This window comes from Panthera leo, chromosome C1 (assembly GCF_018350215.1).
Source record: "Panthera leo isolate Ple1 chromosome C1, P.leo_Ple1_pat1.1, whole genome shotgun sequence".
Classification (NCBI taxonomy): Eukaryota; Metazoa; Chordata; class Mammalia; order Carnivora; family Felidae; genus Panthera; species Panthera leo.
Genome location: NC_056686.1, coordinates 156,459,137 through 156,473,997, shown reverse-complemented (window position 1 = coordinate 156,473,997; position 14,861 = coordinate 156,459,137). Strand labels below are relative to the sequence as shown.

Here is a 14,861-nt window from a genome sequence, read left to right as displayed (position 1 = left end):
CATTCGGACAGGTGTGAGGTGATATCTCATTGTGGTTTTGATTTGTATTTCCCTGATGATGAGTGATGTTGAGCATTTTTTCATGTGTCTATTAACCATTTGGATGTCTTCTTTGGAGAAGTGTCTATTCATGTCTTTTTCCCATTTCTTCACTGGATTATTTGTTTTTTGGATGTTGAGTTTGATAAGTTCTTTATAGACTTTGGATACTAACCCTTTATGTGATATGTCATTTGCAAATATCTTCTCCCATTCTGTCGGTTGCCTTTTAGTTTTGCTGATTGTTTCCTTCATTGTGCAGAAGCTTTTTTATTTTGATGAGGTCCCAGTAGTTCATTTTCGCTTTTGTTTGCCTTGCCTACACTACTTGTTAAGTTTATATTGATAACCTTTGAGATAGCTAGAATCACTCTAAAGTGAGGTAAGACAGGACCAGAAAATCAATAGCATAATAATAACTAATATATCAACTGGTTATTCATAATTACTTTGATCTTCACTGCAACACTATAAGGAAGGAGTTATAATGAATCTCCTCTGACAGAGGAAGAAACTGATTACCAGAGATGTGAATTGACTAAGGTTCACACAGTTAGAAAGCCTCTGAGCCTAAACTCAAAACTGAGTCAAATTGGTACCCACTGTCTGCCTGCAGTTCTGGACATTTGGAATCATTCTTGTCCTCAGGCCTCCACATTTTCTTACTTTCAGACTCTTGAGGAAACCCATTAGGAAGAAATTTTAATCTTGATATCCTACGAGACGGATATGGAGCAATAAAAGTAATTAGAACTCCTCCATAAAAAGAGCAAAGATAGCGTGGTCAGTTAACAGTGTCGACCTGCTGACTTGAATGGTGTGGCTGCCTCAGCAGAAGACCTGCCCTGCCTCCCTCTTGCCTTCTTTCTGCTCCTCAAGTACACAAAGCTCTTTCCCATTGGTAGCCTTCACACTGCTGCTCCTCTGCCTGCTCTGGTGCCCAAGACCTTCTCCTGGCTAGCTCATTTCCATCGTTCCCATCTCATTCAGACACTGTCTCCTTGGAGAGGCCTCTTCTGACCATTCTGCGTAACCTATCCCATTACTTCCTGTCCTGTCACCTAGTTTTGTTTTCCTCACACTACTTGCACTCTCTAAGATTAGCTTGTTTTACTTTGTAAAAATTGTGGTAAAACACACACAACGTGAAATTTACCATCTTAACCATTTTAAGCATGCAGTTCAGTGGCATTCAGTGCTATTGTGCAACCATCACCACCATCCATGTCCACAACTCTTTCATCTGGCAAAGCTGAAACTCTGTGCTGATTAAACAATAACACCCATTCCCCCACTGTTCCAGCCCCCGGCAACCACTGTTCTACTTTCTGTCTCTGGAAATGTGACTGCTCATGGACCTCATGTAAGTGGCATCATACAGTATTTTGTCTTTTTGTGTCTGGCCTATTTCACTTAGCTCCAGGTTCATCATGTTACAGCATGCGTCAGAATCTCCTTCCTTTTTAAAGCTGAATAATATTTCGTTGTATGTACTACAGACCACATTTTGTTTATCCATTCATCTGCTGATTGACACTTGTTTGGCTTTCACCTTTTGGCTGTTTTGGGATTACTCAGCTGAGTGATTACTCAACTGAGTGATTACTGAGTTGTGATTACTCAACTGCTGCTAGGCACACAGTGTATAAATGTCTCTTAGAGTCTTTGCCTCTAGTTCTTTTGGTCATATACCCAGAAGTGGAATTGCTGGATCATATGGTAATTCTATTTTTACTTATTCAATAGTGTCTGACATATAGTAGTTACTCATTATTTTCTGACTGAACAAAGAATGACTTATTTGACAATAGGACACATAGTTTTTCATTAAATTTTAAAAGTACATGATACATGTAAGTCGAAGAAGGAGGAGTAGGAAGAGGGGGAGGAGGAGAAGGAGGAGAAGGATGGGGAGGAAGAGGAGGGGAAGGAAGAGAGAAAGGAGGACTACAGCAACTTAAAATCTATAATAGGGTTTAATTGACAAGTAAGTCTCTCTTTCCTTGCCCCTAACTACCTAATATCTCTACTTAGATTCAGCAACTTTTACTAATTTCTTGTGTGTTCTACTTGAAATATTCTGTGAATATACAAACATATTTAATATATTCTCTCTTTTTCTTTAATGGTAGTATACTGACTTATTATCAAAGTGAAGGATTGACAGACAGGATGAGACTAATCAGCTCAAGAAGTTTTAAGACCTCAAAGTAAAAAAAAAAAGTAACCCACCAGGTCAGAGTTATGAGGAAGAAATAGCTCCAAGACTCATGATCAGAGGTCAGAACAGGCAGTCCTCAAGTAGAAAGGAACATTCTTACATCTGTTATTTAAGTCCCTATCTGAATGTGGCAATATCTTCTATCTGCCCCTTGTTTACCAATTAACTTCCCAGTGTCTCCCCTTTACCCGCCAAAGGAAAAGCTTAGGTAGCAGGACAGAGGGATGTGATGTTTAGTTTGACTGAGGAGTTTGAGGTCACAGCATCATGTAGAAGCGGGATATATCCAATAACACAATCACAGGGGTGGAAGTGGTGGGCACGAATCTGGGCTAGCGATAAAGACTTGGGTATCACTTTTTGGTGGGTTGATGAAGTTTGCTGGCAACAAGTAGACATCAAAGAAAGTGTATCAGGAAGGAAGAGCAGTAAGCCAAGGACTGAGCTCTGTCAATGTCCACGGACGTAGTGATGGGAAAGGGGAATTATTGAAGACAGGAGTAATCAGACCATATCATCATTAACAGATGAAATTTACTCATGAGCACAAAGATGATGTTTCTTCATTTAAGAACTTGGAAGTTCACTCTGATTCAGATAAGTATTTCCAGTAATTTATTTCCTCTAAGATCAAATGCTTTCCTAGAAAATTAGTCTGTAAAAATATGTAACTCTAAAAGAAAATATTCACTGATAAGGAACAAGAAAAAACAATGTGTCCTGTTCACACACACTGTTCTTAACATGATCCTTTGACCAAATAGTTGCCATATTTCCACTATTCCTTTCAGTCCTTCTTCCCTTCTTCAATTTACTTTAAACTATCATGTTTCCTCTCAGACTTACTCTTTTCTAAACCTAAAATGATAGCTGTCCTATTCTGCATTGCAATGTCATTTTTCTTTATCTACGTGGGAACAATCAACTCTTCCTGAATCTTCAGTTAGGTTTTTGTTGATTTTCCTATAAAAGTTGCTTCTAGGTTTCTCTTAGGAACACTGTCCACAGTGACTTATTCATATTTTAGAATAAAACCTCTGAGTCTTCACATTTTTCTTTCTCCTCCTTACTGTTTCTTTCAGGCCCAAATATGCAAGACAGCCTCCTGAAAAGCAGACACCTCTCTCATGTGAAACTTCAAATAATACAAAGAATGATCTTTGTTTTAAAGGAATCATGGGAATCTGGTTCTTTGGCTGTTTTATAAGGAAATTTCACTGTGGCTTTCTCTAGCACTCTCTGAATCTCAATGTTGTTTTATTTTTTGAGGGGGAGCAAGAAGGTAATTCTGAATCCTAGTAAGTCCATAGGCACATATTACGACTGCAGACTCAAGCTCCAGAACTATAAACTCATAAAATGTAAGTCCATGCTATACAGAGAAAAGAATAATAGTGAAGAAAGAGCCCAATTATTGTCCAGAAAATACATCTGGAGAAAGAGCCTTAAAAATTATTTAAGGCTTTGTATGTGTTTCTACCTATTTGTTTCTATTCAACTTGCCTTTATTTACAGTTTATCATGTGTCAGGCACTCTGATTAATGCATTAATGTAAAGATAAGTAAGCTTCATAGAACATAGGTAAGAGATAAAACGAATATGATCTTTCACAGAGAAAAGTAAATATAACACCATTGGTGTTACAAAGTCCCAAAGGAATAAAATTGTCAGTTGGAATAAGGTATTGGAAGGGATTTTCCTTCCAGTTCAAAAAAGTAACCAATGAAAGAGACATGTCAAAAAAGCATAAAACCCTGTATGAAATTCAGAAGGACATGTCAGCTATATTTAGTAATGGAAAGCTGGAAATCATCATACTTCTTCTAGACATGCTATTGTACCTAAAGAGGAGCATCTAATAAATCCTTAGCTAGCTTGCTGACAATTTCTCCTCTGATAGGGCAGGGAAAACAATGAGGACAACAGCTACACTGGCTGTACCTCTAGCCAATGTGAAGGACTGGTCAGAAAGAGGGAAGTGATGGGAGTCTCCCTTCAATGTGAAGGAAGAGAAGTTATGAGTGGCTAAGCATTCCTCTAGACTTGGAGAAAGCAGCTTGTAGAATGTTCAAGGGAAATGTATGCATGTTCCATTGTCTGAGGCTAAGAAGGAATATGACTGAAGAGAGATGGGAGGCTGTACAGGGCCAAGTGCTGACAAGGTAACCAGAAATCATCTCGAGTAGGAAGAAAATGGGGAAGCAGCCATGGAAAGCAATGCAGGAACCTAAGTACTCTGAGGAGTACTTTCACATGGAAAGGCCATGTGAAAAAGATGCAAGCTGGGACACAAAGTCAGGGGCACCCAAACGAGTGCCACAATCTTGAAAGTCTAGCAAGAATCAGCCTGTACAACCTGATGGGGCATGACACTTGTTTGACACGATAATTGTTGTATTTTCCCTGTGAGGTTCTTGTTATCTTGTGCCCTTCCCTCATCAGCAAGCTAGACACAGACACCTGTTATCTTGAAGGATGACTGTCACAGCACACAACCAGGAGGAAATTTAGTCCCATTCTGGGGTCTGATATGTTATAGAACTTTTTCAAATAAGAGATACCCCCAAGCCCCACACCAACCCACTGTGCCCCATGGCTATGCCAAGTTTGATTCTTTTTAAAATCATTGAGATAATTTCAGAAAGCAAAGTTGAGCTTCTATGTTCTTAAAGAAATAATTTTTCTATTATCCTCATTTTTCTCTAAGACAACATTAGCAATAATAATGTTAACACTTGTTAACAATAAAAATAACAGATATTACTTAAACTATTTTAAGACATTTTATTACAGATAAATTTCTTCATCGGTATATACATGCAGTCAGGGATACTATTCCCTACTCATTGCCAACAACAATCCTTACCACACACAAGCACACAAGAACTCCATGGGCATGGTTAAGTGAGTACCACAAGGAAGGTGTGTGAACTCCTTTATTAAGAGCCCCAAGGCAGAAATTGTGAGCTGTGGAGACATCACCACCTGTTGTCAACTCAGCTTAGGCAGTTTCATTGGGCAAGTCCCTCTCTATGCTTTATTAAAGAATGGCGTATAGAAATTTTGCAAAATAGGGGCGCCTGGGTGGCGCAGTCGGTTAAGCGTCCGACTTCAGCCAGGTCACGATCTCACGGTCCGTGAGTTCGAGCCCCGCGTCAGGCTCTGGGCTGATGGCTCGGAGCCTGGAGCCTGTTTCCGATTCTGTGTCTCCCTCTCTCTCTGCCCCTCCCCCATTCATGCTCTGTCTCTCTCTGTCCCAAAAATAAATAAAAAACGTTGAAAAAAAAAATTTAAAAAAATAAAAAAAAAAGAAATTTTGCAAAATAATTATATGGTCTCTTTCATTTTTGCAACATCTAAATTTTTGTCTTCTGGAAAGGGGCTTACAGGCCTTACCATGATCTACCTTAGAACCATAGTCAACATAAAGTGCTAATCCTATTTTTTTCTCACAAGAAACAAAATCATAATCCTATTAATTGCATAATAATTCCTCTAGAGTATTGTTTGAAGAATTAAGTATAATTGTCCTATGTCATTGGTCTCTCCTGATATCTTTATGCACAAGACAGAGCTTATACACAATAATGGTGTATGGATTGGCTTTGTAATGGTCTAAGTACTCTTTGTAAAAGAGAATTACTTAATGGATAGATGGCAATGTAAAAAGAAACTTCTAGTAGTATGTCAAAGGAATCTCTCCTGTTAAAGAATTGTCTAACAATGACAAGAATGAAGTGGTGCCTGGATGGCTCGGTCAGTTAAGCATATGACTCTTGATTTTGCTCAGGTCATGGGTTGTGAGTTGGAGCTCTGAGTTGGGCTCTGTGGTAACAGCACAGAGCCTGCTTGGGATTCTCTCTCTCCCTCTCTGTCTGCCCCTCTCCCCTCTCAAAATAAATTGACTAATTTAAAAAAACAATGACTAGAATGAAGACATGAAAATCATAAATAATTGTAATATAGAAACAAAATAAAAGTGGTGGGAATAGAAAATATACCAAATAACAGAATCAAAATATTATGTGTCAACTTATTGATAAAGTGGGGTTGAAATAAATAACAACTGAGAAAAGAAATGTAAATTCCCACACTGGGACTAAAAAAGGGTCAATTTTTATAAATCCAGATCATGGGGAAAATACCTTTAAGAGCAGGTCTCAAGAAAAATGTTGGGTGTTTTCATTGATTAAAGTGTCAACATGAACCAGATTAAAGAGGTTAATAAATTTTGAGAGAGAGTTTGCATTTTAAAGCTGCATTAGTAGAATAACGATGAACACATCTAGCGCAGTGCTTCTCTCAACTGTGCTTTGTCCTGAATATAACTCAATCAGGTATTGTATTTAGTTCTTGGTACCACATTTCAACATTGACAAGCATTTGGAATAAGGCAATTAGGATTTTAAGGAACTAATTTTGGTTTCTTTTTATTTGGCTAGAACCACTTTTTACAAGAAAGAAACAATTCCTCTCTCATTCCATCAGATCTTAGTGGTATTATCTGTCATTGTACCCTCCCTCATCTTCTAGCCAAAGTGATTGGTTCAAGGACTAATGTGATTTATGTGTTGGAGGGTCAAGAGTTTCACATCTTTGTATGATAGACTTTAAGAAGTGGGCTTGGGGCAGCCAGCTGCCAACTTTCTAGCCAGGAGTCTGTTCCCAGAAGAAGAGAGTGAGGTCAATATGCCAAAAGAAGCAAATAATGGTGTGCAGGAGCCAGCTCAGACTGGCCTGTCTGAACCAATTGTTAAGTTTTCATGAAATTTGTGAGCCAGTCGTTAAAGATAGCCATTATTAAAAAACAAATGACATGAACTTACCATTAACTAAAAGCAATACATAGTATTATACATAAGGGGGATACATATCTAAAACTCACCATTTCCTAATTATTTTATGATGTTATTTATGATTATTTATGGCTATTGTTTCCTAAATGATGGAAATATCATATAATGATGTGTTACTGCACATCTCTTCTCAATTCTGTGGCCAGTGACATTTACACCAGTAGTTTGAAATCAGCCATGCTGGAAATATTTACATTATAGAAATTGACAAACACTACCAATCAAGTCTTAATTTATTGTTTTGTTTATTTTCTAGACCAGAGATTAGTAAACATTTTCTGTAAAAGACAAAATGGCAAACAAATCATGCTTTGCAGACCATATCATCTGTCAGAACTACTTACTTGAGCCAATTCAGTGCAAAAGCAGTTATAGACAATACATAAACAAACATGGCTGTGCTCCAATAAAACTTTATTTAAAAAAACAAGCAGCAGACCAGATTAGGACCACAAGGCATAACTTGATAATTCTGTTTCTAGATTTAGCAAAATTATAGAGAAAATGTTATGCAGATTAAACCTAAAGGTGTGTCATTCTAAAGATGTTACATTAGAAATAGTGCATAGAAATGAGGAAATATTATTCTAGTATTCAACAGCTATAATCCAATTCAGCAAAGAAGTCAGTTATTGCAAAAAGAGTGAAGTTCCCACATATATATGTATTGTTTCCCTTTCATATTTCTTGTCTGGATTAGTAGGCTTGAGCTGCCAAACAAAATACCATAGACTGTGTGGCTTAACTAACAGAAATGTATTTCTCATGGTTCTGGATGCTGGGAAGTCCCAGATCAGTGTGCTGGAAACAGGTTTTGTTCTGAGGCCTCTTCTTTTGAGTTCTAAGCAGCCTCCATCTTGCTGTGTGCTCACGTGATCCCTTGTTTGTTCACATGCAGAAAGAGAGAGGTCTCTTTTATTTTTCTCATAAGGCCACCAATCCTATAGGATTAGCACCTCACTCCTATGACCTCATTATACTTAATTACCTCCTTATAAGCCCTATCTCCAAATATAGTACAGTGGTGCTTAGAGATTTGTCTTAGTCTGTTCGGGCTGCTAAAACAAAATACCTTAGACTCGTGGCTTGAACAATAGACTTTCTTTTTCTCTGAGGTCTGGAAACTGGAAGTCTGAGATCAAAGTGCCAGCATGATGAGGACCCCCTTCCCAGCTGCAGATGGCTACCTTCCCATTGTGTCCTTACGTGGTGGGGGCGGTTTAGGGGGAGGGGAGAGAGAGCACACTCTGGTCTCTTTCTATTCTTATAAAAACAATAATCCATCATGAGGATCCCACCTTCATGACCTCACTTCAGCCTAATAACCTCCCAAAGTCCCCCCTTCCTCATGTTATCACACTGGGGGTTAGGACTTCAGCATTTTGGAGGAATACTTTCAGTACATAACAGGCTTCAACACATTAATTTGTGGGGGACACAATTTAGTTTACAGCATTATCTTTCCTGTAAATGAAAATAGCAACTAACATTCAGGTCAGAGCTATACACATTCTTAAAAACAATCACATTTGGCTACAGATGTAAGAGTTTGGCAAAAATCAACAAAAGCATTCTATGGAAATAAATCAGCTATATCAAATTTATGTAAAGAGTATTATATATTTTATTATTATTCATAAGTCATTCTATACCTCCTTTCTATTAGTAACATTTGCAATAAGCTTATATATGTACGTACACACATAATTTTGTTTTCCTTCAGAGACCTAGTTGCTAAAACATCTATTCACCCACCACTAGGTAGAGACAAGTAGAAGTGAAAGATTGGAGAAGAATCTGAGGGAGTATTTAAGCCCCTGGATCTAACTGTGTTTATAATTGTCAGATCTACCCTTGTGCTTTCTAGTTACATGAACCAATAAATTCCTTTTATTGTGGTTGCTTAAAGCTTATCTTATTTTATTTTATTTCAAGTTTATTTACTTATTTTGAGAGAGAGTGCATGTGTGAGCAGGGGAGAGCCAGAGAGAGAGAGAGGGAGAGGGAGAATCCCAAGTAGGCTCCACGCTGTCAGCACAGAACCTGATGTGGGACTCCATCTCATGAACTGTGAGATCATGACCTGAGCCGAAATCAAGAGTTGGACGCTCAATCAACTGAGCCATTCAGGTGCCCCTAAATCTAATTTTAATTGGATTTCTGTCACTTGCCATCAGGAATCCTGACTAATATTAAGTGTCACAGACAAGGTCAGGAAACTGAATTTTTTTTTTTTTAAGCATTGAGGAAGAAATTTCTGAGCCCTACCTTTTAGGATCAAATCAGACTTTAGTAGAAGGAAATGATGAGCTCTGTTGTGAAACTCTGGATTTTGCATTCCTAGCTTTACTATTGCCCTTACTCTGCCCTTGTGTCCCACTTTGACAATGGGATCCATTTCTGAGCCCCAATTCCCATTTTTTACCCAGTTCTGCAAATAGGTCTCCTCTTTCTTGTACCTGGTGTAAGTACCTTTAGAACTGGCCCTGCCTTTTTCTTACCAATTCCCCTCGAGTTCTAGCTGCTGGAACATAGTATCCCCTGTGCTCCCAGCCTGGTGTGTAGCTCTATGAAACTTGTTTCTTCCTGATTTTTATATTGGTGCCCTTGTGGGGACATGCTCTGATGGCCCTCTCTGATGTCAGTTGCTATTCTCATCAACCACATCCAGTTGGTAATGTGATCCACTGGATACAGTGTCCTGTGTTTGCCTGCTACACTAGACCCTTCGCAGAGTCTGCTGCTCAACAGAGCCCACTTAACTGTCCTTCCCCAGCCAGGGCCTTCCTTATAGGGTGGGCTCTTCCCAGGCCTCTGCTGCAGCCAGCAAGGCAAGCCCTATCGACTCCTTCTCAGAACTGTAGCACCTGATGTCTCCTCTTGTGGAGAAAACAAAATCACACACTCAAGTTTGGAAACCATTTGCATGAATGCTTTTCAACTTGAGACATGAGGGTTTGTTCCTCTTGAATACCGGGGAGAGTAGTCTACCTGTGAAAATAAAACATTTAATAGTCTCTAAATGTATCATTTAAAGACAAATTAATTAACTGTAGTGAGTTGACATGTACTTAGGTGATTATACAAAATAAGGCCATGCTTCGGATTCTGTGTCTCCCTCTCTCTCTGCCCCTCCCCCGCTCATGCTCGCTCTCTCGCTCTCTCTCTCTCTCTCTCTCTCTCTCTGTCAAAAAAAAAAAATTAAAAAAATTAAAAAACAAAACAAAACCAAAATAAGGCCAAAGACTATCTCCGCTTGTTTATTTGTAACTTTTCCTTTACCTGTTCTTTTGAGATGTCAAAGCCACTAAAATCAAGGGTGGAGTGAGAAGCATTAATCTAAGAGCTCAAATAACAACAAAAGGTTCAGTTCCCCGGTCCACAAAAGAAGAACCATGTGTATGTCTAGTCTTTGTTAGCATATTCCTTTGCACAATGGGTGCAGACACAGCCTAGCATCTTAATACTGGGTCCCATTAAATTGATTTTACTTTTAGCTTGAAAAAAAAAAAGGAATGCAAACATATACATTATGTTCAAACAATTATGTGTCAACATCAGAAAGTCAAGACTGATGAATTCAAAAGACTGAAAATAAGGTGGGGCACCTGGCTGGCTCAGTCAGTATTGCATGTGCCTCTTGATCTTGGGGTCCTGAGTTTGAGCCCCACATTGGAGGTAGAAATTATTTTGAAAAACGACAGGAAATAGGGCAATTTACTTTGCTCCACTTGAAAAAAAGTAAGAATGAAGCAAAGTGGGGCTAGTTAACAACCTTAGCCTGTATGAAATTTTTTCAGATGCTATAGGAAAAAAAAATGGCTTTCAAAAACAGATGTTGATGGGGGAAGACGGGGAAACAATCTTTAGCAGGTAAGACAGGATCCATTCAAGATCATGTATATAGTAATGTAATTATTACAATAGAGAATTTCTCTCTTGAATCGTACCAAGGCTTCCACTGGGGATTTCCTACAGTAATGGGATTTGTCTTAGTTGTTCCCTGGAGCATCTGTGCTCAACCTTTTTTGTTCTACAATTCACTTCCTGGATGACATTTAAATATGTGACATTCCCACAGGCATGCCCAGATTTTAATGAATCAAAAACAATTTTGTGTGTGCAGAAATAAAACACTACAATTATTTGTAATGGCCGGGGCTATTAAATGTACATCAGTAATGGATAGGCAAGGCTGCCAATGATGCTTACTTCCTGATACATTAGTGGTAATTTCACATCTTTTCCTCCCACTCAAGAAAGCATTATGGATTTTAGATGATTGAAAGTTATGTTATTTGAAGGCATAACCTTAATATATTTGCAAACTTGAGAACTTTAGCTCTCATTACTACACATTAGTGCGATGCACCTTCCGTGTGGTTGAGACTTATAGCCTTGGCATTTAGGTCATCAAGAGACAAGAGGAAAGGGGAAAGCCAAAAGGAAAACAAGCCATTTTGATGCAAAACGGCAATCGGTGGGCAAGAGAATAGGGGGCAAAACAGAAAAGAATTGGAAGGAGTTGTGGAGTGTCAGACCACCAGCTCCTCTGACTTGCTCCAATTTAGCAGATGTGGTTCAGAAACAGGGAAGCAAACAGACTGTCCTTTATCCAGAGGAATCACAGGCCTGGGTAGGGGTGAGAAGGTGGCCTGGATTGGGGCCAGCATGTCTTAGAACTTTTTGTGAACACACTTTGTAAAGTTAGGAGACAAGATACACTCTTGACAGCCAGTCTAAGTAGCTAAAATGCTTTCCCAAAACCCACTTCCCAAGAAGTTAGGGCTCACCATTTTAGTATGAAATAACTTCATTCATATTAGGCTTTTACATTTAAAAAATTCCCCTTTCTGGGGTGCATGAGTAGCTCAGTCAGTTAAACCTCCACTTCTTGATTTCAGCTCAAGTCATGATCTCATGGTTCAGGTTGTGGGATAGAGCCCTGTGTCTGGCTCTACACGGACAGCAGAGCTTATTTGGGACCCTCTGTCTCTCTGTCCCTCCCCCGCTCCCCTCTCAGTCTCTCTCTCAGTCTCTCTCTGTCTCTCTCAAAAATAAATAAGTAAACATTTTTTTAATAAAAAAATTCTCTTTCAAAACAGGACATCTAATTTGAAAGTGCCGAATCCTAACCACTAGACCACCAGGGAGCGACCAGGACATCTAATTTGAAAATACATCATATCACAACTTTTAAGCATAGTATGATATTAAGAAATTTAATAGGAATTTTAACATCAGAACAGAAGTATGTGTCAGAATACCAGCAGGAAATAGTTGGGCACACTCAAAGGGATAACTGGTGAACTTTAATAAAGGAACTATTGACAGAGGTAGGATCAGGGTCAAGAGAAAAAATAAGGGATGGCAAGGCACCTTAGGATAAGCAACACTGGGAAGCCATTGCCATCCCTAAGCCTGAAGGGATGCGGGGAGGGCAGGTTGAGGGCGGTGGTCATCTGACAGAAGCATGGTGAGGGGAAAGGAGGCAATCCCAGCCAGAGCACCGCCAGGGAGGAGGGTGCACAGAGGTGGCAGAGGGATCCAGGACTTTGTATCTTGTTGGCGTTTCCCATTGGCTGATCTAATCAGAGACCAGAGGGAGAGGAAACAGAAACAGAAGTGATGGAGTCCCTGAAAGTCATCCTCCATGGACACAGGGCACAGAGAATGGCTCCAAAGGGGCAAATAGAGAATAACCTGCACATAGAGTTTCTTTCTCCACAGCCTTCTGCCATCCTGCTGCCCGGCTCTGCATCACTCTGTAAAGTCCTGACAGTGTGGGTAGACAGGAAGAACTGGCAAACTAATTCTTTCTGGATTTTGAAATGCTCTCCATTTTGATTTGGGGAAAATTCTTTTAACATCAAAAAAAAATCACAGTCAAAACAACAACAATGGCAGTTTCAAGAGGCAACCTGGACAGTCTAAATCAAACTTTGGTGCCTTTTTCTTAAAGCATAAATATGGCCTGGAATATAGTTTTTAATAGAATTTGGTTCCTGTAGAGAAAAGGCCATTGAGGTCAACAAATTGTTCTTGACTTTTTCTACTTTACTTAACTGTGTGAGGCCCCATAATCTGCAGGACCCAAAAGAAGACATGCCCTTACCATTCCAGACAGTTTGTTCATCAACTCTGAAGTGGTTTAGGTGTAGTAATTTTCTTTCTTTTAGGGAAGTTCAAAATGTCAACGAATAACTCAGCTTGAACTTAAAAAAAAAACAATCGATTTTGAGTCAGTATAAAAACAAAATTGTTTAATTCTGATGTCTAGGAGATTACTGCAGAAACCTCACTTTGATGCCTGCGTGCAAGAGTTTTACTTCTCTGAGACTTGTGGCTCTACTTGTTTCTTTCATGATGCCTGAAAAGCCAGGTAAAAGAGATTCTACTACTATTCTTACTTATAAGTCCTAACTCTAATTTTGTTATCTCTAACACAGTTTTATTATCATAAGTTTATAACATCCCATTAAAAGTTACAAGCTCTGGCTGTTAAAAGTTGCAGCACCCCCCCCTCCAAAAGTTCTATGTTCAAAAATGGTTAGGAAATACTTTATTAAAAAAAAAATGGTTTTTGTTAGTACACAATTTCTCATCTCCATATTCCAGTGTGAATGATGAATTACGTGAGTGGGTGGCTAATGGGTTCACCCTTCCCAAACTCCCTTGACTGCAGAAGTCAAGGAAATGTCACACATCATCTTGTAGACTAAAGTTTCGTGGAATAAATTTTCAAAGCATGGTCTTAACAGCAGGTCTCCAAGCTGCTGTTTCTCTCATAACAATGTATCCTGTTAAGATGAGTGGTGAGATTTTAGGGGCGATGGAAGCTTCTCTAAGTGTAGAGTTGGGAAAACTAAGTTTGTTTGGTATTTTTTTTTTTTATTTCACTGCTCACTGTCTGAGTAACATTGAACAAAGCATCAGGATATCTCTGAGACTCAATTTCCTCATCTCAAAGAGAGGAGTAATTATTTTTACCTGACTAGGTCGTTAAAAAATTTTCAAAAACAAGTTGGCAGCTTCATAAAATGTTAAATATATACCTACCATATGATGTAGCCATTATACTCTCAGCTATTTATTCTACATAAAGGAAGGCATGTGTCATATAGGAATGTTGATAGTAGCTTTATTTGTAGTAGCCAAAAATTGAAAAAACTCAAAAGTGTCCATCAATAAGCAAATGGATACATAAATTTTGGTAGATTTATAAAATGGAATATTAAAGGAGTGAACTGGTCACACATGCAACAACATGGAAAAATCTGAAAAAAATTATGCTTAGTGAAATAAGTCAGACAAAAAGCACGCACTCTATAGGATTATACTTCTATAAAATTCTAGAATGTGCAAACTAATCTATAGTGGCAGAGAAAGGATCAATGATAGCCTGGGGTTCCAGGGGAAGAGAGTGGCAGGGATTGGCAGGAAGGAGGATTTATAAGGAGTCATGACTAAACTTTTGGGAATGATAAATGTGTTCACTATATTTTTGCTGCAATATAGAATTCTAGATTGACAGGTTTTTTTTTTCTTACAGTACTTTAAAGATGTTTCTCCACTGTCTTGCTTGCTTGCCTTGTTTCCAATGAGGAAATTACATAGACTAGGGGTATATGAAAGATACGTCCTTTTCCTCAGTACATAACAAGACCTTTTTTTTTCCTCCCCTCTGAGTGTTTTAAAAGTTTTCCCCTTTATCACTGGTTTTGGGCAATTTGACTATATACCT

At 38.7% G+C, this 14,861-nt stretch overlaps 1 long non-coding RNA gene across 1 annotated transcript in view; it reads left to right on the top strand.

Moving 5' to 3' along the window:
- The window catches only part of LOC122226202, an 80,724-nt gene extending 67,177 nt beyond the window's left edge, over window positions 1–13,547 (top strand). The window contains exon 4 of the long non-coding RNA XR_006205519.1: window positions 13,398–13,547. This is a non-coding gene — a long non-coding RNA (uncharacterized LOC122226202). The remainder of the gene's footprint in view (window positions 1–13,397) is intronic.
- Window positions 13,548–14,861: the final 1,314 nt, after the last annotated feature.